This window comes from Protopterus annectens, chromosome 5.part0 (assembly GCF_019279795.1).
Source record: "Protopterus annectens isolate FY-2018-M chromosome 5.part0, PAN1.0, whole genome shotgun sequence".
Taxonomy (NCBI): Eukaryota; Metazoa; Chordata; order Ceratodontiformes; family Protopteridae; genus Protopterus; species Protopterus annectens.
In genome coordinates, this window is record NC_056735.1 from 1,479,016,706 (window position 1) to 1,479,038,960 (window position 22,255).

Genomic DNA, 22,255 nt, shown 5'->3' on the forward strand with positions numbered 1-22,255 from the left:
CAGCTGTATATAGATGAGATGATTAGATAGTTCGAGCCAATTTAGTTTATGGAGGGAGAAACAGTGGTGGGTGGAGGATCTGTGGCTATTTGCGAATTTGGCAATTTTGTTATAGCAGGAGGAGAGCTGTTTTTTTAGTGAGATCTGAAGATTAGTCAATAATGGAGCCCCATAGAGAAGAGAGGGGATAAGAAAGGAGGAGGCGAGAGTGATTTTGGAGGAGCTAGTAAGATACTGATTCTGACGGTAAAGCATACCTAGTTTTTGATGAGTTTTTTTAATATTAAGTTGTAGATGAGAGTTGAAATTAAGCCGGTTGTCGATTTGAACACCTAGTAGCTTAGCTTCAGATACCAGTTCCAAGGGTGAGTTGTCTTGGCTGGTAATAGAGAAAGAGTTTATGTCGAAGGAAGTGGATTTGGAGGGGGTAAATACCATTAGTTTTGTTTTGGAGGCATTGAGTGCTAAGTGATTTGTTTTCATCCAATCTTCAGTAATTGAGAAAGCTTCCTGGGTGAGTTTTTGGAGTGAAGAGGAAGAGGTGGCAGAGCAGATAATGGTAGAATCATCTGCGTATTGGATGATATTAGCAAATGGAATAGATTTGTGGAAATCATTGATGAATATATTAAAGAGGAGGGGACCAAGAATAGATCCTTGGGGAACTCCAGTGGGGGTACTAAGGAACGAGGAAGTGGCCTTCTTCCATATTACAGCTTGGTATCTGTTAGATAAATAACTGGAAAACCAATTTATGGAGGAGGGAGAGAGGTTAAGTTGTGACAGTTTGGATAAGAGTAGGCTGTGTGAGATAGTGTCGAAGGCTTTGGAGAGGTCAAGTAATAGGGTAGAGACAATGTGGCTGTGGTCGCGAGCTCTGTTTACAATCTCAAGAAAGGACAGGAGGGCTGTCATGGTACTATGATTTGGCCTGAATTCGTGTTGTGTAGGGGTTAAAAGGTTATTATCTAACAGATGTGGAAGGAGTTGAAGCTGGATGCACTTTTCTAGAATTTTAGATATGGGAGACAGGATAGCAATAGGGCGGAAGTTGTTGATGTTGCAATTGTTACCTCCTTTATGGAGGGGGATGATAAAAGCTTGCTTCCACAATTGGGGCACCGTGCATTCATGGATGGAGCGGTTAATTAGAATGCTAATGAGATAGGCAATTGCTTCTGCGGCTATACTTAGGAAATAAGAGGGGATATTGTCCGGAGCATTGGTGCATGGCTTCAGTTTCTGAAGAAGTTTTTTTATGGTGGAAGTGGGTATAGGTTTAAATGAGAATAGAGAAGAGTGGGGAGAGAGAGGATTTGAGGAAGATATGGGCAAAGAGGGGGTTTGAGTAGTGGATGAGGTGGAAGATAAGACAGTGAGATGATGAGAATGAGGAGACAGAGGAAGTAAGGGGAGGGTTGTTTGTGGGAGAGGGTGGGGATGAATTAGATGTTGACCCTACTCAGTTTGGATTTGTCAAAGGGAGATTGTGATGCCTGTTAAACCTGGTGGACTTCTTTGAGACAGTCACAAAGGCCCTGGACAAGGGGAAATCTATGCATACAGCCAACCTAGACATAGCCAAGGCTTTAGACACTATCCCCCCCTCAGGCATCATTAACAAAATTCACCCAGCTAGGTATCAACCCTTATATCATTAGACGAGTTGCTAAGAAACAGAAAGGGAGCAATAAACTACCCAATACCCTACTTTAATTCAAAATCCACAATACAGTAAAAAAAAAAAAAAAAAAACAACTAGAGACCGCAAATCCTACTACACCAAGCTCCAATCTGAGCACTTCACCAACCCAAAAAAGTTCTGGATTACTATCTCCTCTCTCCTCCATTCCAGTAACAAGGACAACCTGTTGCTAACCTTGACCTCACCAATCTAGAAACAGCCACATCATTTAACTCCTTTAACAGCCAAACAAACCACACCTTCTCACACCACCCTCCAAGTTCATACCCCCACCCTCTTCCCACCATACTTATGACACGCAGCAATCCCCCACCTTCAAGCTCAACCCTGTCCCCACAAGCACAATAACAAACACCTTCTCCAGATAAAAATAATGTTGTACTGCACCAGACAATTTTCCCCCTCTCTTTCTCAAACTATCTGCTAACAGCATAGCCCTGTCAATCTCCATTTTAATAAACAGATCCATCCAAGAATCCTATGTTCCTTCAATTTGGAAACATGCATTCATCATCCCACTCCACGAGGGAGGTAAATACTTTGACACCACCAATTTCAGGCCCACTGCCATCCTTTCCCCACTTTCAAAAATCCTAGAAAAGTATATTCAGACTCAACTGACGCCATATCTAATGCACAATAACCTCCTTACCCCCACCCAACATGGTTTCCATCCTGGCCACAGTACCATCACTCCCCTTCTGTCCTTCCTCGAATCCATCAACCATGCTTGTGACTCTGGCAAATTCATATCTACCCTGTTCCTTGACCTATCCAAAGCATTCAATACCATCTCCCACCCCATACTCCTATCTCAACCTATCTCCCTCTACCATATCCTGGTTCTCTAGCTACCTCTCCAATAGACAGCCAGCTGTAAAATGAAAATCTTCAACTTCCTCCTTCTTACACACCCCCACTGGCATTCCCCAAGGTTCTGTCCTTGGCCCCCTACTTTTCAACATATTCATCAATAACTTTCACCACACCATCCTCAATACCTCCATAATACAGTATGCAGATGATTTTATCATTATCTGCACTACTGACTCCCCCTCTGATCTACTACTAAAAACCCAGTCAGCTTTTACTATAACAGAAACTTGGATGCACAACAACCACCTCGCCCTAAATACAAATAAAACTAAATTAATGATCTTTACTCCCTTCAGAATCTCCTCTATTTACAATACCTCCTTTACTATATTAAGCCAAAACACCCCACTGAAATAGTATCTCACACCAAGTTACTTGGTGTCACCACTGATGAGCATCTAAAATTCGACATCAATATTCAATCAAAAAAAAAAAAAAAAAAAAGATTAGGACTCTTGTACAGACAATTGCTACCTCACTCCCTCCACTAGAAAGACCTTAGTCTTCTCCTACCATCTTCCCTCTCTCATATACTGAGCCCCACTGCTCACCAACCTTCAACTTGGCCTACAATCTAAATTAGAATCCTGCAACAATAAAATCAGCAAATTTGCCACCAACTCCAAACATTCTTTTCCATCACTGCCTCTCCCTCCAATCTCTACAATGGCTAAAACTACCTAAACCTACTTAAACTCACCACAGCCCATAAGTTCATCTTCAAACCATCCAACTGTCCTGCTTTCTCCAACACCTTAACCCTCTATATGCCTAACTGCTCACTCCAATCAGAAAACCAAAACCGCCTAAAATCCACAAACCCTCCCGGCCCCCTGGCCAACTTCTGCTATCACACTCCCTAGCCAAATTATGGAACTCACTTCCCTCCTCCCTTCGCAACACTCCAAATCACACCAACGTCAAATCTCTCCTACACTCCATCTTCTAAATGGATATGCTTCTGCTCTTCCCCTACATGAGCCCCTCCTCACTCATCTTTCTTTTCCCAGCAATTATGGTCTCTCCCTATTTACACCCACTTACTACACTTCAAATCTGCCTATTACTGATGGACTGCCTTTTCTACCCTCATTTTCACTAGATCGAAGATTTATCTTTATAGAATACATTTTCAAACAAACAGTTACAGCATTTTATAAGATATAAAGATTACAGAATGAATATCCACCGTCACTACAGCTACTCTGTATATAATGTTAACACTTCATACTTGTTAAATTGTACTCTCAGCACATGTTATATGCATGTTTGTTTGTTATTGTTAATGGAGGTTTTCTCCCGCGGGCCTCCACTGAAAACGGGCTCTTTCTCGCCACTGGACTTCCCTGGTCATCAAACTGAAATAAATAAATAAACTGGCTCACTGATAGAACATAGTCAAAAAAGGGGAATCCACCCCCAACAACAAACCTGTAACCAGTGGTGTTCCACAGGGATCAGTGTTCCACAGGGATCAGTCCTGAGACCTCTACCGTTTGGAATCTGTTTCTCTAAAATACGACCAAAAACTTAAAGATCTGTGGCTGACAAAGTTTGCTGATGACTGCAAACTGGGAGCAGTCACAGAATCTCCAAATGATGTCAACATCCTACAAGAGGGTCTTACACAAACAAATAATTGGTGTCAAAGTCATGGCCCTAAACTCAATGCAAAAAAAAATGTATTGTCATCCCATTTGGTAAGAGTGATGTTCCTGCTAACTACCACATCAATAGCAACACTCTAATTACACACTCAGTGGTGAGAAACCTGGGCACACAGGTTGACAGCAATCTTACCTTTGATCACTATGTCTCCATGGTGGTAAGAAAGTCATTTTATATTGTTCATCTCATAAGTAAGGCCATTCCCTGCAGAAAAAAAGGAGTTATAACCTCCCTGTTCTCTTCCCTCATCAGGCCAATAATTGAGTACAATGATCCTTCTGGTACATTCCTTTCCAAGCACCTGCAGCAACTGGAGAAACCATGAAGGTTCCTCGCAAGGAAAATTCAAGGTCTTCAGCATTTGTCCTATGTGGATCATCTGAAATCACTGTCACTTTATTCTGTTACATACAGACTACACAGAAGCGATCTTTGCCTTGCATATATGGCAATCTCTGACCCTACTTTATTGGAAATGCTGCATATCTGCAAGTCAAATAGTACATGGGTTACTTGCTCTAAAAACCTTAACCTGGTATGTGACATTAATAGAACCTGTTGGAGGGACAGATTTGTCTCCCAGAGGTTACCAAACCTTTGGAATAGACTTGCACTTCATGTCAAACAGAGCACCTCACTGGCCCTCTTCAAACGCAATCTGGATGATTGGATGGGTAACTGTAAATTCACCCCGGAGGTTCCTCTCTGACATGGGTATTAGGTGCTGATCATGAAAATAATGGTTGAACTTGGCTAGGCTTGTAAGGGCCCTAGGACCATTAGCCAAGTAACTTCTATGAACAATTTAAACGAAAAGATGCAGTTTCATGGTGGGTAGCCAAAACAGAACTTGTGCTGTGTTAGCAAGATTGTAACTAATCATATTAGGAATAAAAACTAGGCATTACATATTTAAAAGAGGTGTATCTTCCAACCTTACAGGACACAAGACCTTTCAATAAAAAAAAAAAAAAATTTACAGCAGCTTCATACTTAATGCAGTGCTGACACAAGTTCTCAGGAAAGGTCTCAGGATTAGAGAGAGAGATGATGTACTTTCACCAAAACAATACATCCTTTGTTAACCAGGTTAACATCTGGCCAACCAGCCTGTGAAATGTTTTAATACTCCCTCAGTGGACAATCCCCATAAACAAGATCTTTTCCCCAACCTAGCGAGCACATCAGTGTAACAATCAGTTCCATTATGTCAGTGGTCTGACTTCAAAGACAACTGTAATAGATATGTTCAAAAATACACTAAACACATGTTAACCTGCAATTATGTTATCCATTTTTTTACACTAAAGCAAACTGGGCATTTACAAAGAAACCAGTAAATGCAAGAAAAAGCGAAGCAAGGCGAAACAATTAAGTCACGGAGGGAGATTCAAACCAACAGGTTTATTCTGCTATAACATTAACGTTGACACAATTCGTTGTCACAGTACGTTTTCGTTTAAAGTTACTTCGTCAGATGTGGGCGTGCAGTACCAGTCAACTCCGCAGTAAATCACAAACCAAGGCAGAATTGTTTAGATATTCATAATTTAACTTGTTGGTTTGAATCTCCATCCTTGGCTTCACTGTTTCGCCTTACATCGCATTTTCTTGCATTTATTGGTGTCATTGTGCTTTGATCACTTTTGGTCATTTACAAAAAAAGACAGACAGTGAAATCCTATGTAATAATGTGCAAAACATTAAAGTTGTTCTCACACTGAAGCACTACCACATAATCAGTGAGTGGTTCCAGAAGTCTCAATTTATTTTTTTAGAGCAAGAACTGAACCGGTGCTTAAAGTGTTGCTTTGCTCAGAATTTACTACACAGTCTACAAAAGCTGATGCATACTGTCTACGCAATATCAGTTACAGACAAAAAATTATCAATCCATCTGGTTGCAAAATGTTAGAAGTTTATGCAAAATGGCTTACTAGTGTTTACAAGTTGCACAGCTGCTGATGCAGCTGTTAAATTCATTCTAAGTTCTGTTTGCCTAACCACTTGTTAAAAATAGTTGGGACGTATGCTTCTTTTTTTCCCCCCATTTACTAAGCATTATTTTACCTGGGATCATGACAAAACGCACAAAGGCCACTTGCAAAATATAAACCTCCTAGCTTGCGAGTAGATACATTATTTAGCATATTCACAGCACTCATTAACAGCAGATGGCAAGTAGTATGAAACAAGACAAAACTGGGTACAGTACCATTAACAACTATCAACTTCAGTTGTCATTAAACAGAAAATGTAGAGTTTTAACTAGAAAGAAAACAATTCAAAATGTTTACATTTTCCTGTTAGAAGCTCCACGTCAGTGCTAATTTTAAGTCTTCTTTACTGCACAAAGCAGCTGTTTCTGCAATCTGAATAGGCTTGCAAGAACACTATCTTTACAGCTGATAAAATGCTGCTGGAATCCTGGTACTAATATACTGGGATGAAAAACTAAAATTACCCTAAAGTGGGATGGGTGGCACCTTTACTAGACAAACTAAACAATACAAGAGAAGTGCCACTTGCTCTTGCAGTCTGGTTAAAATTACTAGGCTGTACTTAAAAAGCTAATTTAGACCTAGTGATTATGCAGACCACAATCTAAATTCCACAACAACCTCCTACAGTGTAGGACTGAACAAGTCACAATTTCCATGTGGTGAGATTTTCTCTGAGAACTGTGTAACTACAGCTGCAGAGAAACTGCAACAGCAAATTCATCCTCTACCAAAGTGTACACTGCTTTTGATATGCAGTTCAGACATAAATATGAGAACACTCACAGGCAGCAGGTGCATAACCAGCTCTGTGATAGAGGGATAAAACCCTTGCTATATACCTCTCAACCTAGAATCATAAAAAATCTGGACAAAGGCCCATGATAAGCAGGTACAACTGGCCAAAAATATGTATGCTGATGAACACAACATTTGCATATATATACTTATGCAACTCCACCCATTCCAATGGAATTGTGGGATACCAACTTTTACATGCAAACTGAACATACCTATCAATCTCTTAGAGCAAGAAATCTGGACAAAGCCACAAACAATGGGGGACCAAACAAAGGCACAGAAATAGTGACACTTTTTAAATACTGCTCTTCCAAACTTCTTACCGACAGAATAACAGATCTTGCATAGCATGAATCTTCTGAAGGATGAAGTCTGAAAATCAAATGTAATGTCTGCTGCCTGAAATTATTTTCTGACTTCAATCTGCAAAGATCTGTCACTGCCAGTGATTTGCCAGAAAACTACAATTTTATGAGAAACGGACCCATAGCAAGAAGCCAAAAGCTTAGTACCATATAAAAAAACCTATGGTACTTAATAACGTAACGTACTGATCATTTCTGTTCTAGTATGCACCATACCAGCACTGCTTAAATGAAAAGGAAATGTTTCTTTAGTTCGTAAATGCACAGAATGACCTATGATTTTCTGAATCACTAGGCTGAGGGGCTCACTCCTTTCCTCTAAATATTTAAACAGTTGCTGCTGCTGCATGTGTTGTTAAACGAATAGACTATGAGGTCTAATAAATAATTACTATGTGAATTCCCCCAGGAAATATCATCAAATATAACTCCCCCTACTACCAATAGGGAACAAGTCCTTAATGGTCTCTCTAAGACCAAGAACACTGGATCAATGGGCCCAGACAATATCCCAGGATGCCTTCTAAATTGCATGAAACATGATCTATCAGGGCCTCCAAAATGACTAACTGTAGCCTCCAAACAGGCTTTGTGCCTCATGAAAGGAGAAAGGCAACAGTCATCCCTCTGCACAAAGGTGGGCCATCTACAGACCCTGGAAACTACAGACCCATAAGTCTCACTAGTCTTGTATGTAAAGCCATGGAAAAAATTATCACGGAGATGATCAATAAAGATATAGTAAACCTCCAGACACTGGAACCAACCCAGTTTGGTTTCGTAAAAAAGCAGATCATACCTACTCAACCTGGTGGACTTCTTTGAGAAGGTCACCAAAGCAATGTATGAGGGCAAAATTGTTCACACTGCCTACCTTGACCTGGCCAAGACATTTGACAATACCACACTTGGGTATTGTTGACAAACTCAGGAGGTTAGGTACAAACCTGTATGTCACCCAGTGGATAGTCAAATGGCTCACAGACAGGACCCAGGAAGTTAGAATTGGGGAGTCCTCCTCTACAAAGAGGCCAGTCACAAATGAGTCCCACATGGGTATTGTTGACAAACTCAGGAGGTTAGGTACAAACCTGTATGTCACCCAGTGGATAGTCAAATGGCTCACAGACAGGACCCAGGAAGTTAGAATTGGGGAGTCCTCCTCTACAAAGAGGCCAGTCACAAATGAGTCCCACAGGATCAGTCCTTGGACCGCTCCTTTTTGGCATTTACTTCTCAGAAGTCAAGGCCAATGTCAGTGGTCTCTGGCTGACTAAATTTACAGTCATACAGTTACTGAATCTCACAAGGACACAAATGTTCTCCAGGAGGGGCTAATACAGAAACAACTGGTGTCAGAGTCATGGACTAAAACTAGATGCCAAGAAATGCATAATAGTATCCTTTGGGAAGTCATCCATCCCTGGTAACTATCATATTGACAACACACCCCTTACAGCTGATCCAGTAGTCAGGGACTTAGGAACAAACACAGATACTAATCTAGCCTTTGATCATCACATGTCTACAGTGGTGAGGAAATCATTCTATGCTGCACAACTTATAAACAAAGGTATGGCATCCAAGTCCAAGAAGGTCACTGTTCCACTGTATTCGGCATTCATCAGACCTATCATTAAGTACAATGTCCCCTTTGGTATGTACCTAACCAGGCATATCAAACAACCGGAACGTCCACAGAAGTTTCTCACTAAAAGAATTCAGAGCACAAGTAATATGTCCTATGCAGACCACCTCAAGGCCCTATCCCTGTATTCTGTATCCTACAGGCTTTTGAGGGAAGACTTATGCCTGGCGTATAGGGCATTGTCAAACCCCACTCTGATGGACCTCCTGCATAGCCACAAAACAAACAGAATAGAATTACCCATTCTAAAGACTTAAACCTTGCCTGTGATATAAATAGGACCTGCTGGAGAGATAGGTATGTATCCCAGAGACTATCCCATCCACGTAAAGCAGAGTTCCTCCCTAATCCAATTCAAGTGCAACTTGGACAAGTGGAAGGGAAACTGGAAATGTATCCCTGGTTTGGCACCTACATCTCTGATGCAAACAGGTAACCTGTAAATGGTTCATCTCCCAAGCCCAAGCTTACACTTATCAAGGGTATCAGAACTCATCAGATATTTGGGATGCATGGCTAGGCTTAAAAAGGCCATAGTGGTCATTAGCCTAGTAAACACCTATGAACCCAATATCCTCACATACCAATAGCCTTGTAAGTATCTATGAACCTATTTTCTCCATATTACTCATTAAAAGGAAGAAACGTTTTATCTGAAATTAACTCCCCTAGTAGTATCTGCTCTAAGGACAGCACACAAGCACTTAGGGTGTCAGACAACCCTGTGTAAAATATTAAATACATAACTGTAAGGCAAATTTTTTTGACCAGAAAAATGATAACACACACACAAAACTAGCTACAGTGTAGGTGACTTGAGTTTGGTTAGCAGCTCAGGCATGTGTATTTGCTAGCTGGGTAGAATGGGAGCAAGTGGCTGAGGCAGACTCATCTGTCATGGAGAATGGGAGATGGCACATATCATGAGCACTTGGTGAATACTAAGTGGAGTTCCAAGATGCCTGAGCTTGCAGTACCATTAGTTCACTCATACTGAGTAACTGCGGGAGGAAGCAGCATGCGGGGCCACACTTCCCCTTGGTAGACAGTGATCGTGGGCTCGGAGGAGCCACCAAAGGGAGAATGGGTGCTTCCATGGGGAGAGGAGGTTAGGTAGTTCAAGCCAGTTTATGAAGTGCCGTGCAGTGGTGGGATCTATATGAGGAGTTTGTGGCGAATTTGCCAATCTTGTTATAGTATGCCTCCAGTTTGGCAAGGTCTTTTTTTTTTTTTGAGGTTAGTAAAGACTGGACAGGCGCATAGCAAGGTGAAGAGAAGATGGGTTCTGGCAATGGCTTGCCTAGTGGAGTTCATTAGAAATTGCTTGGTCCTATAGAGTGAGCCAAGTTTGATACGGGTCTTTTTAATGACTAGTGCCACATGCTTGTCAAATTTCAGATTACTATCAATGGTAACCCCTAGTAGTTTGGTTTGAGGAATGGGTTCCATTTTGGTGTTATTGGCAAAGTAGATAATAAAGGGTGTTGCTTTGTTGAGGGGCTTTTTGTTGGAGACAAGAACCGATTTAGTTTTGTTGGGATTTAAAATTAATTGCTGTTTGGAGCGGCAAGATTCTACGTCTCGGAAATCCTTCCCCCAGCTCTACTTTTCATGGCATGACTACCCAAGGCAGTAACATCCACTAAGATTCTCTCTCCTTAAATACATTAACTTTTCCTCACAATGAACTTCACCTCTACATTGTGAATAATTTCATCGACTCCTACAGGCTCTTGTGAAGCCTCTTCCTTCTCATTTTGCACCAGTCCTCATAACTTCATACAATCTGCCAGTCCATGCTCTATATGTCTACAACAGGCAGCAATTATTTTAACTATGAACACTCTGCAGCACTGTGCTGGTCACCATTCTTAGGAAGAAGTGACCTTACTTATCACTACTCTTGTCTACTGGCAACATCTACTTCCCTACAACCATCCAGCTTCTTAGCCGGTGTCTTGCATCACATTGAGTTAAAGGTCATACTGAAATCTATATACAGAACATTTGCAGAGAGCATCTGATCAGCTCATCCGTGATGCAGCTATACGAACCCTGTTTTGATACTGAACCCATTGGCTGCCAGCACCTCACTACAGTTTACCCCTCATCAACATTCTGTCCAAGCATTCATCCACCTCTAACATGAGGATAGCCATGCTGTAGCACACTTGATCCTTTCTCAACACTTTTTACATAATGGAATCACCCACACACAAAAAGTTCACGCACTCAAAGATCCATTTCATTTCTACTTTAGTAAATTCGTTCAGAACCTTTTAGTAAATTCGGTCAGAACCGTTGAGCAGATTTCTCTAGGCCTGCTGTCTAGTCTCCACACCTCTTCAGACTTATCTACAGATATTTTTCTTCTCTTTGCTATTCTCCCCTGTACCTGTCAACCATCAAACACCCCCATCTTGACTCAAGCTCATTTTTCAGAGCCAGCTGGGGAACTGTCATTTATGCAACCATGAATATTGCTGAGTTCTTGATGGCACCCCAAAAATGAAGACTGTTGTACTTTGACTCAATCCCCCTCCTAAGCAGGGGAACATGATCCACATCATCATTGGAGGAAAAAGCACCTTCCCCTACGCAGATGCACACGAAGGCTACTGCTATCTGGCAGTGTCAAATGCATGTCCCTAGGTCACAGGCTTGCTTGCTTCCTTCCCCTGGTAGACAGCTACAGCCTGTGACCAGTTCCATCCCCCCCCCCCCCAGGATGGGCACATCAATCCTCCCTGCCAGCTCCATAAGTCTTACAGTTGCTAATCAAACTCAAGTTGCCTAAACTGCAGTCATGGCTTTATCCTTCTATGCGCCACTGTGCAGGGTTAAATATGGGCATTTTCCAAATAATCCAGGGGACCCCTTCTTTGTCCTACTTCTTCTTCTTCTTCTTTCGGCTTTTTCCCGGTTAGGGGTCGCCACAGCGGATCGCCTTGTCCGCACATTGAATGGCAGTGGAGTTTTACGGTGTTGAGTTGCCAGCCCGGCGCCCAACCTTCCACAGAAGGCACACTCACACGCACACCTAGGGCCAATTTAGAGTGTCCAATCCACCTGCAGCATGTCTTTGGGATGTGGGAGGAAACCGGAGCACCCGGAGGAAACCCACGCGACCACAGGGAGGACATGCAGACTCCACACAGAAGGCACCCCAGCCGAGGATCGAACCAGAGAACCTCTTGCTGTGAGGCGACCCCTTCTTTGTCCTACTAACCATTCCAATTCAGTACCCTATGAATATCCTCTCTACTTTGGTCCCTAGACTGCACATATTTCTCATCCACCTGTAACAGAACTACAATTTTTGGTTTCATCTTCTTATCTTACAGATATACCGAAATAGCCTTTTGTCTCCCTCCAAAGAACTTTCCACCAGAAACTTCTCCTCTGCTGTCTTAGTTCCCCTGATAACAAGTAAATCATGTGAGGAGAGAAGCTGATAAGGTTATTTGTCTTTCCCCCACTCTATCAACAACTTATAAATGGTTCTTAATGCACTATATGCCAGCTGTGTATAACATAATAGGTTTCTTCTACTCTCCTTTTACTTATTTATTTTTTGCTTCTAGTGGAGGCAGGCGGATACTTTTTCCACCACCCTCTCCTCAGATTACCCTACACACTCTCTGCAAAGACATCTACTCAGTCAGGATAACTCCCCCAAACAGCAACTCCACCACTTGTATGAGACCTGTTCACTGAAATTACAGAATCCTTCAAAGATACCAGAGACGCTCAGATCCAGGAGGTAAGAGTGAGAAAGTGGTTTACAATATAACACATAACAGAACAATCGACTATTTTTTTAATACTTGCACATCTCAGTATACAGAAGACGACCGTCATTTTTTTCCCTGACACACCAAGGTATTTTAAGCCCAGAGGAGAATTACTTCTCGGTCACCAAGCAGTAGGTTAAACTGTGTCTAAAGTTGCAACAGAAGACAAGATAGTTAACTAATGATGCATTTTTATTGCATGCTGTATCTCTTTTGTTCACTTATGTCTTGTCAGTTTAAAAGGTGAAGTTATCACATTGTTCTATATGTATTTTTTAACTATAAATATTCTATTACTTTTCTTTACATAGACCAAATGGTGTGGTTTATGCTCTTCTGATGTCTAGATAAGAATACACTAGTTTAAAAAAATTTAGCTCCTTTAGTATCACTTAGTTTACTGTACCTTTCCACCCAAACTCCTTAGCGTACCTCTCAATTGTACACATTTTTGCAGAATGTTCAGATTCTGGCCTCACATTTTGGTCCTTTTCTCCTAAAATTGTGGTTTTCTGCCAGTCATTGGCAAATTACTGAGTGGTGAAGTCAGAAAACGACAGGCATTTGAGTTTCAGACTTCATATCTTTCAGAAAATTCATGCTAATGCAAAACATGTTGTTCTATCAATTTGTTGTGTTTATAAGAGCGATATTTCAAAAGTGTCCCTATATTTGGCCATCTGCCTCCCCCCCCCCCCATTATGGATGGCTTTGTCCAGATTTCTTGCTCTTAGATGTTGACAGGTATGCTATTTGGTCTGAATTTAACTGGATTAAAATGGTTTTGTTTGAGAATTACAAAAATGATGACATTACATACTTTTGTGCAATACATAATAAAATTAATGCTTTTAAAAACAGACACATTTTAGCGTCATCACAGCACAGCCCACCTCTCAGATTCATTTGCCAAGTCTGAAGGTTTTGCTATTCAGAGAATACAAGTTCTCAACTAACCAAATGGCAAAGTCATCTGCATAGAGAACATTAATGTTAGGAAAGCAGAAAGACAAGAAAATTAAAAAGTGAGTGACTGAAAGACTCAGCCTTGAAAGACCCTAGTCATATGAGCTAGGGATAGGACTGAAACTAATACACTATGACTCTGACAGATCTTTTACTGAAACATCTACTGCTTGACTGTTTTAAGCCACAGAGGTCTAGCTTTTCTGACAGGTTTTGATGAGAAATAGAACTGAAGGCCCTGGTTGGCTCTATAAAAATAACCCAAGAAGCTCCCCCATCCACGGATTTCTAGATGTTACTTGCAAGGGTGGTGCTGCGGTAGCGTTGTCGTCTCACAGTAAGACGTTGTCCTGTTCGATTCTCAGCTAGAGTGCCTTCTGTGTGGAGACATGCGTGAATGGGCATACCTTCTTGTTCGATTCTCAGCTAGAGCGTCTTCTTGTGTGGAGACATGCGTGAATGGGCGTACCTTCTTTGAAGGTTGTGCGTCAGGGCCGGCAACTCGGCACGTAAAAAAATCTACTGCCAATCATTAGCGGACCGGAGTTCCGCTGTGGCGACCCCTAATCGGGAAAAAGCCGAAAGACACAACAACTTGCAAGGATCAGTAGTAGTGTGGTGGTTGCACTGTGTCATTTTATGGAAGTTGCAACAGGTTTCACTGAGAAATTCAGAGTCCTTCAAGTGATTCTTCAGCTACAGGGATACAGGTTTTCAAACTACATTTGACAGAAAATTAGCAGCAAAACATGTCTGTAAGACTTGGATGTACATTGTTTAACCACATTCACTTTTTTCAGTACAAGTAATATTAGATCAGAAACATGGAGGTAGAGTAACAGTGAATGTGGGTATTGTGACTACATATTTTTTTCAGTTTAAGTCTTCATTGCTTCTGCTTTTTGTGTTAGTTTGGTGCTGAAGAAAATAGTGGTGAGGCAGCAGGTCAACGGATCTGGATCGGTCATCTGAACTGTAGATGCAGTTCCAATATAATGTCATCATCAGCTGTGGAATGCTGCAAGCAATGTCCAAAAAACAGGTTCTCTCCTGTGGTGTTTGCCCTTTCTACATGGTTGTGCTATGAAGGAATTAATATACTTGAGTAAGGGGATGCAGAGGGGATATCTCAAAACATGGGGTCCAGGGGGGCAACCCCCCCTTGCAAAAATGCTTCGTTCATTTTTTGGACATTGTGACTAATGGTGCATTGATGTTAAAGTCTCAGTGTTAGTGGGACTCAATTTGTGTGTGATGTTTTGACAGAACTCTATATAAAAAGTCAATACTTTTTTCGGTAGTTCATAGGTTCATATTTTTTTTTTACTAGCTTTGCAGTTCAGGGGATCGTCGATGAGCCTAGTCCAGATTTCCAGTTGCCCTCAAACACTGTCTGGTTAATTGACTTGCTCAAGATTACACAGTAGGCAAACAGGGCTGAGAGAATAAAATTCTGTACCAGAGGAACAGCTTAGAGCCTTAACCCTCTGTGCCACCTGCCAGACAAAAAGTACAGCCACTCTCTGTCAAAGAATCTAACTCTGGTTTCCCATATGATAGGTGGAGATTTAAAAAAATGTTGTAAATAGTGAAGGGATGAAAGTGCTTAACTGTTTTACATTTTTGTAATAATAAAACATTGTTTGCAGTATTCCGTACGCTTGTTGTGCTGTTCTCACTCTAAACTCACATACACATACTGGTTTGGTTAGTAGGTGGGGATAGTCAATATCAACATGGAAGACCAAATTCATAACACCTCACATGGACTTGAACTTGTAATTTCTAGATTAGAAGGATCAGTATCTTATTTGTTAGGCAGCTGAAGCCTGACAGCAAATTTAGGCATCAAGGGATTTTAACCTATTATGCCTTTCAGTGATATTCAGCCAAACACAGCCTTAACATGTTGAGCCACAGAAGACCTGTTACACATTTAGTTCTCTCTCTCTCTTTTTTTTTTTTTTTTTGGTGCTCCATCAGGACTATGCCCAAAAAACTGTACAGATGGGCGTGTGTGATCTACCACTTTAAATAAATAACAAAGGGCTACAATGGATTCCTTCCCTACAGCTGAGGTACCCTATACAAAAGACATGTTAACAAAGGAGACAAGCAGAATGATAATAAAGATATCACACTTTTTCAGCAACAGGTATGTCTACTTGGATGACGCCCATTTTCAGAAGACCAGACTCCACTGTATAGTAAAACAGAGCAGTTATGAGAGAGCTGCTAAGTCTGTATGAACCCTAAGTGTAATGTTGGGAACTCAAGCTTGATTAGCAAAGTGCAAAGAAGGCCAGTCCATACAAACAGGATTTGATGACAGGTTTACTAACTTCTTTCAAAATATATTTTCAGGGTGACGTTAGAACACTACTCTGAGCAGGGTAAGCTACTTGCTTGAGTCCAAGGATCAGTGTTATACCCCATCAATTGTTCCCTGTACATTAACAATTAGCCTTCCTATTTTATAAATCAACCTTTACACTAATGAGATGTGCACACGTGTAGAAAGGTATCCAGAGATGCTTTAACCATGTCTGCTCCTGGACCATAACTAACAAACTTACTCTAAATTCTCCCACACACCATATATTGGAACCAATGCTGAAGCAAGCTGTTGCTCTATGGAATAAAAGCAAAACAGTCGTAGCATATAAAAACTTTAATACCAGGTGAGCTCTTTCGCAAAAATGCTTCTTCAGACCATAAAACACATGAGCAGTAAAACCATTTAAATAAGCACAGCATAAATCACAATTAATATTAACATTATAAATACAGCATACTCTAAATTCTGCCAAGACTTCAACTGTGCTGTTTGCTGCACTGCTGTTCTGAGACTTGACTGGGAAACCAACTGCACAGGTATACAGTATACAGCTACACATATTTAGAACTTTGCTTAGACCCAAATCTTTCTTTCAAACTGCACACAGAAGCAACAGTTGAGGAAGACTTAACTGATCTTAAGTCTACTACAAAACAATACCATTTAATATAAGTGAATGCTCTAACTAAAGATTTAAAAGCTCTTAGCATTCCTGCTGACCACAAAGAATACCACTGCTTAACCTTAAAAAGTCTCACAGCACCTCAAGCAACTCTCTCTACTCTTCATATATAGCCAAAATAAGGAGCTCCCTCCCTTTATCTATTAGGCATCCTTCACCACTTTTTCAAATAACCTAAAAGCTTTTTTACATAAATTTTGGATTTGCTCTTCCTCTTACTCACCTGGCTAAGCATACAACTCTATTATTTTCTTCACCCTGTCATTAATCCTCTATCTAAACAAATGTCATTCCTCTCCTAATGAGATGAATACCTACTACCACTCGGTTCCGTTTTTATCGCCTTCCTATCTATACACTATAAAACAAATCTACTCAAACTATTTCTCTAATGGTACTTTCAAACTTACTCTAGTTTTTTTTTTTTTGTATGTAATCAACACATATGTGACTTATCTAGTCATGTTTGAGTATCTATTCATTTCATTCTTTAACAACTACATGTGTTTTCAAACTTAATTTACTAAAGCCTTTCTCCTCAGGACTCTGCTGCACGTCAAGCCATCCCAGTTAACAAGCAAAAATAAATGGGCAATGCAGCTACTTATCACAATTAAGTCACCTTGCAACACTCTCACATTTAAGTTACTAAACCTCAAACAATGCGTAGCTTCTACAGAAAAACTGACAGCAGCAAACCATCACCACCCACTTAGATCCACAGATAAGGGTGCACTTTTTCTGAGGCAAATTTCCCCCACCTTTGGGGGAGATAGGACATGCTGCATCAGTGAGCTGGAATAGTCCTGTTAGTATCACAAATTAAGAAAACACATTTTACCCTCACTCCCTCAGTACAAATGTCAATGTTTAAGACATAACATCTAAGATGATGCATCCTTCAGCACAGCAACACACTCTCCACTGCAGAATAGCTTTACGTATTCCCTCCATTAACACAAGGCATATATTTGCAGATTAACCCATTCTTAAATTTGTAACAAGAGATTATGTTATATAAAACAAAACTAATGTGTATGCTCTCTCTGACTGTACTGTTCTAAATGTTTCGGCCAATACTGCTGTATTTTGCACATCTTTATGTGCTTTGTAATCTACACTGTTGTTGAAAATGGGCAGAGTTCCTGTATACTTACCGTGAAAACAAATACATTTAACTGGGTCTTGACAAATCATTAGCCCTAAACGCATACAAGAACATGGATACATAGTAACTGGACCAGGGTATGTATACAGGGGGCTGGCTGGGAAGAAAAACTAACCACATGCACAGCTCTTTGATCCAGAAGCTGCTCTTTGCTCTTCACTTAGAGTTCACTGGAATAAAGGGAGCTGGTGTGAAAGGAATGGAGGGAACTGCAAAAAGGGCGGAAGGATTATGGGGTACATGATACAGCTTGGAGCAATAAAGAAATAAACATATTAACCACAGGAAAAAAAAACTAACAGCTGATATTACTTGGATAAATAGTTACTAGTTCCATAAAGTAACAAGGAACAACGACAGTTAAACAGTCAATAACCATCCAGTGCAAAGTAAAAAAAAATTCTGTCAAACAGGTACTACAAAAGCAGGTTTTTGCACAGCTGTATGATGATTCCAGTATTCATAATATGCAGAACACAGTAAATGTATCAGTGACAGTGGCGACAAACACATGCTTCTCAACCTCTTAGTGCAAGAGATCTGGCCAAAGGCTCACAAATAAGGCCATTTTTTTTAAATATTGAGCTTATAAATTTAGAAAGCTGTTAGAGTAACAGGGTTTGTTTTAAGATACATTTTCTGAGGATCCGAAGTCTAAAACTCAAATGTATGTCATTATTTAGTGATTTCAATCCTAAAATCATTCCACTAATTTAACAGAAAACCACAAATTTTAAGAGAAACAGAGCAAAAATATGAACTGAAAATCCGGACATTGTGAACAGCTGGACAGTTTGAGAGGTAAACAGTATCTATGGTATTGTGAGATCTAGATATCAAGCAGTTTAGTGAATATTAAAAAAAGTAGAAAGAATAGCATAGGAGGACTAAAAATAAACTCAAGAGAATTTAACATCACAGGGACACTGTGCATTTGCGAACTTAATATGAAAATGAAGTGAAGTATGTGCTGCCAAGGACAGAATCCCATAGCATGGGAATGCAGTTCCCAAACATATGTCACCACTAAGACTAAACTAAATGAAAGTTCTGTTGAAGGACAATAGCAGTTGAAGGAAATGCAATGCAGAACATTTTACAAATGAATGTGTGTGTGAATACAAGCTACATTGACAATTTTGTTCTGTATATCTAACCAACCATGTTTAGGCAAGTTACAGAATTAGTGTGGTGTTGTAGTGGGTGTCATCGGTAACATTTTCTATTTTACTATATACAGTGCCCACCACGTCCATGCTATGCTGCCTTATGCTAGTGAGAGTAAAAACACCAAGAAACTGTTTTAGCAGCACCAAAGCTCCTGCAGTCATGAATGGTTTCAGGTCTTTTTATTAATTTATTTTTATGTAGGTGTCAGGAGACAGATCCTAAATGGTAGTAATACCGATGTACAGGCTGAACTCTTGCAAGAATGATGCATTCAGTGGTGAAATGCTGGCTGCAGACTTTGTTATTCTTGGAAGAGTTTTAGTCCTTTACATTTAGGTACACTTTGAGGAAGTGTCACTAGTAATACGTCTAAACAGAGCATGCAACCAGTTATCATACTTTTACTACACACACAGTCTCTGCTTCAACTTAATTATCATGCAAGAGTTAATGAATGGATGTTCACAGAATGCGTACTTCAGATATCAGAAGTTTTAACGCTACTACTTTCAGAATACTGTTTTTGCAAAATCCTATAAATCTGCACAAAAGGCTACCAAAGCACCAGCTTGCAACAAATATCTGGCAGTAAATGAATAGCCAACTCCTACTCCACAATGTAAAAACTAAAAGACAGCATGAATAGTGCATATGGCACAATTAAGTTATGCAGATAATGTTTCTTCTACGCAATCACTCAATAAGGAATGGGACGGACAGTGACCGCTGCCAGCCTTTAAAGAAGACAAGATATAGTAGTTATGTGCTCAACAAGTTATTTTACCCCGAGACGGCAACACACTGCATTGAAAAGGTAAGTAGTTTCAAAATGCAACGACACACCATCTCAAGTCTAATTCTTTGCAATCAATGCACAAAGCCCCTAGGTATCTGAAAAGACTATTCATTACACACAGGCTCAAACTACAAGTTGTGTAGCAGATTACAGGACCAGAAAAACAAGAAGAAATTTTTTTAACAGTATAAAAACAAAAAACATCATCAGGAAAGTTCAGATTAAGTTTTAAGACTGTATGTACAAAACTACAACTAATGATTAAGTGTACTGGCTGCCAGAAACAGCGAGGGGTATTACATTATTTGTGTTAATTAATTAGAAGCCAATCAGGTCTAACAACAACACTCAAGTAAATCTGACATCCTAGCAGCGGGTTAGCATAAACAACCAAGGAAACCCACTTCCACAGAAGTGTCAGAAACAACGAGCGACAAATATCTCTTCGGAGCAAAATCAGAACAAAGAAAACCTGACTGAAATCAAGATCAGCCACTTAGGTGCAACTCGCTGAGACTGAGCTCGAGTCAGAAATACACGCTCGTTTCATGGACTGACTGCTGACTTTATTTTAAAATAACTGCTTACTGAAACAGACGTATGACCTAAGCAACGATCATGTCTGCAAGTCAGATACGGTCACTATTGTGACACCTTACCTGTACTGTAGCTGTACTGCAAGTGTATATTAATTACGCCGAGCTTCGGTATTTTAATAATGCTTGGTAAAATATCCTACACTCTGCATCTCCACGTCCAACCCTTTCCCAGTTTCTGTCTGCTGGAACAAGCAGGAGCGTCAAACGTGATGATGTAATTCTGAGTACAGGCTAAGCTACACAGTGACAGAGGCTGTACTCAGTTTATGGAATTTATCATTTCGTTGCACCTATCAACGAAGGACCAAAAACGGTTATATAAAGTGTCCGTCCGTCTGTATTACTCTTTGCTTAAATGAACTCTACGGTGCGAACTTAGCATGTACTTAGTGTCCAGCTTTGTCTACGCATGCGCAGAAACATTAAATTATTTCACCACTGAATGTCCCGTTTTAGCTCTTTAAGAGTTTTGTCTGGGATATTTCCGCGACACTGCTTTAACTTTATCCGTCTGTTTAGAATACTCACATTAGTACCCGTAACCCACAACCAACTTGTGAGCGGTCTTCAAGCCACATAAAAAATAATGCAAGATACACTGGAAAAGCGACAATACACAAATAATACATGTGTGTGTAAGATGGAGTACATAATATTACAACTAGTAACTTGTATCACATTCTTTTAGCCTAGCAATTCCACAAGAAAAAAATACTCTATAATCAAATAAAACAACATCACGTAACACATCAATAAACTAATAGACTACCCTCTCCCCATACACACAACGCCATAAAACGTAATCACGTTAGAAACGTCATCTGGTGGGAAAATAATTACATTCGTGGAGTATTACACTGTTAGGTTTGTTTTAAACATTACTTAATCGCTCACTGCTATCTTTGGCACAGATCAGTACGAGTACAGGCTGAATAAGAAATCATATTTACCCTAAAGTTGGTAAATTCGGTGGGTAAACTGCATTAAGAGTCAATATTATACTTGCTTTGTTCTCTAAGGTACATTTAAAACTGCGCATGTACATTTACAACGTGGTTTTCTGTTTGCAGCGCGCTATGTAAATAATCCTTTGTCAAAAAAGATTTTGTAGTTACAGTAATACAAATGCTGAAAAGTCGTCTCTCAAAAGGAAAAACGGCATTTGGTGGATGCATTCTTTGAGCTAGGTTGTTTATCACAATCTGTGAATTCAAAACTGCAGAATGTATGGATCGTATAGCTCTTAACAAGTAGGGTGTCATACCTCGCAACCTTTTACCACAAGAAATCTAGACAAAGCCTATAATAATGAGGTTACAAAGACCTAAAAATAGGGCCAGATTAAAAATATTGCCTATAAATAGAAAAACAGCATTTGTGTTTGTATGCTTTTTCCGAAGGATATGAAGTCTGAAACTCAAATGTATGTTATTATTTAGTAACTTAGATAATTGATTTGCCAGAATCACAGATGCCTAAAACATGACTCAAAAATCTGGACAGTTGAGAGAGGTATGCGACGGGGACAGATCCAGAAGCAATCAAGGACAGTCAGGAGCACTTTTAAAATACTAGTACTATTAACTTGAAACACTGACAGAATAAAATAATATTAAATATACATTTTCCGAAGTAAACGAAGTCTTTTATTATTATTATTGTTATTATTAAGTGCAATT

At 40.1% G+C, this 22,255-nt stretch overlaps 1 protein-coding gene across 1 annotated transcript in view; it reads right to left on the reverse strand.

The window, feature by feature from the left end:
- FARP1 (FERM, ARH/RhoGEF and pleckstrin domain protein 1) overlaps positions 1-20,935 on the reverse strand; it is a 2,534,157-nt gene extending 2,513,222 nt beyond the window's left edge. Inside the window, exon 1 of the mRNA XM_044071307.1 lies at positions 20,637-20,935. The gene's annotated coding sequence lies outside the window, so the exon portion shown is untranslated. The remainder of the gene's footprint in view (positions 1-20,636) is intronic.
- Between the last annotated feature and the right edge of the window lie 1,320 nt (positions 20,936-22,255).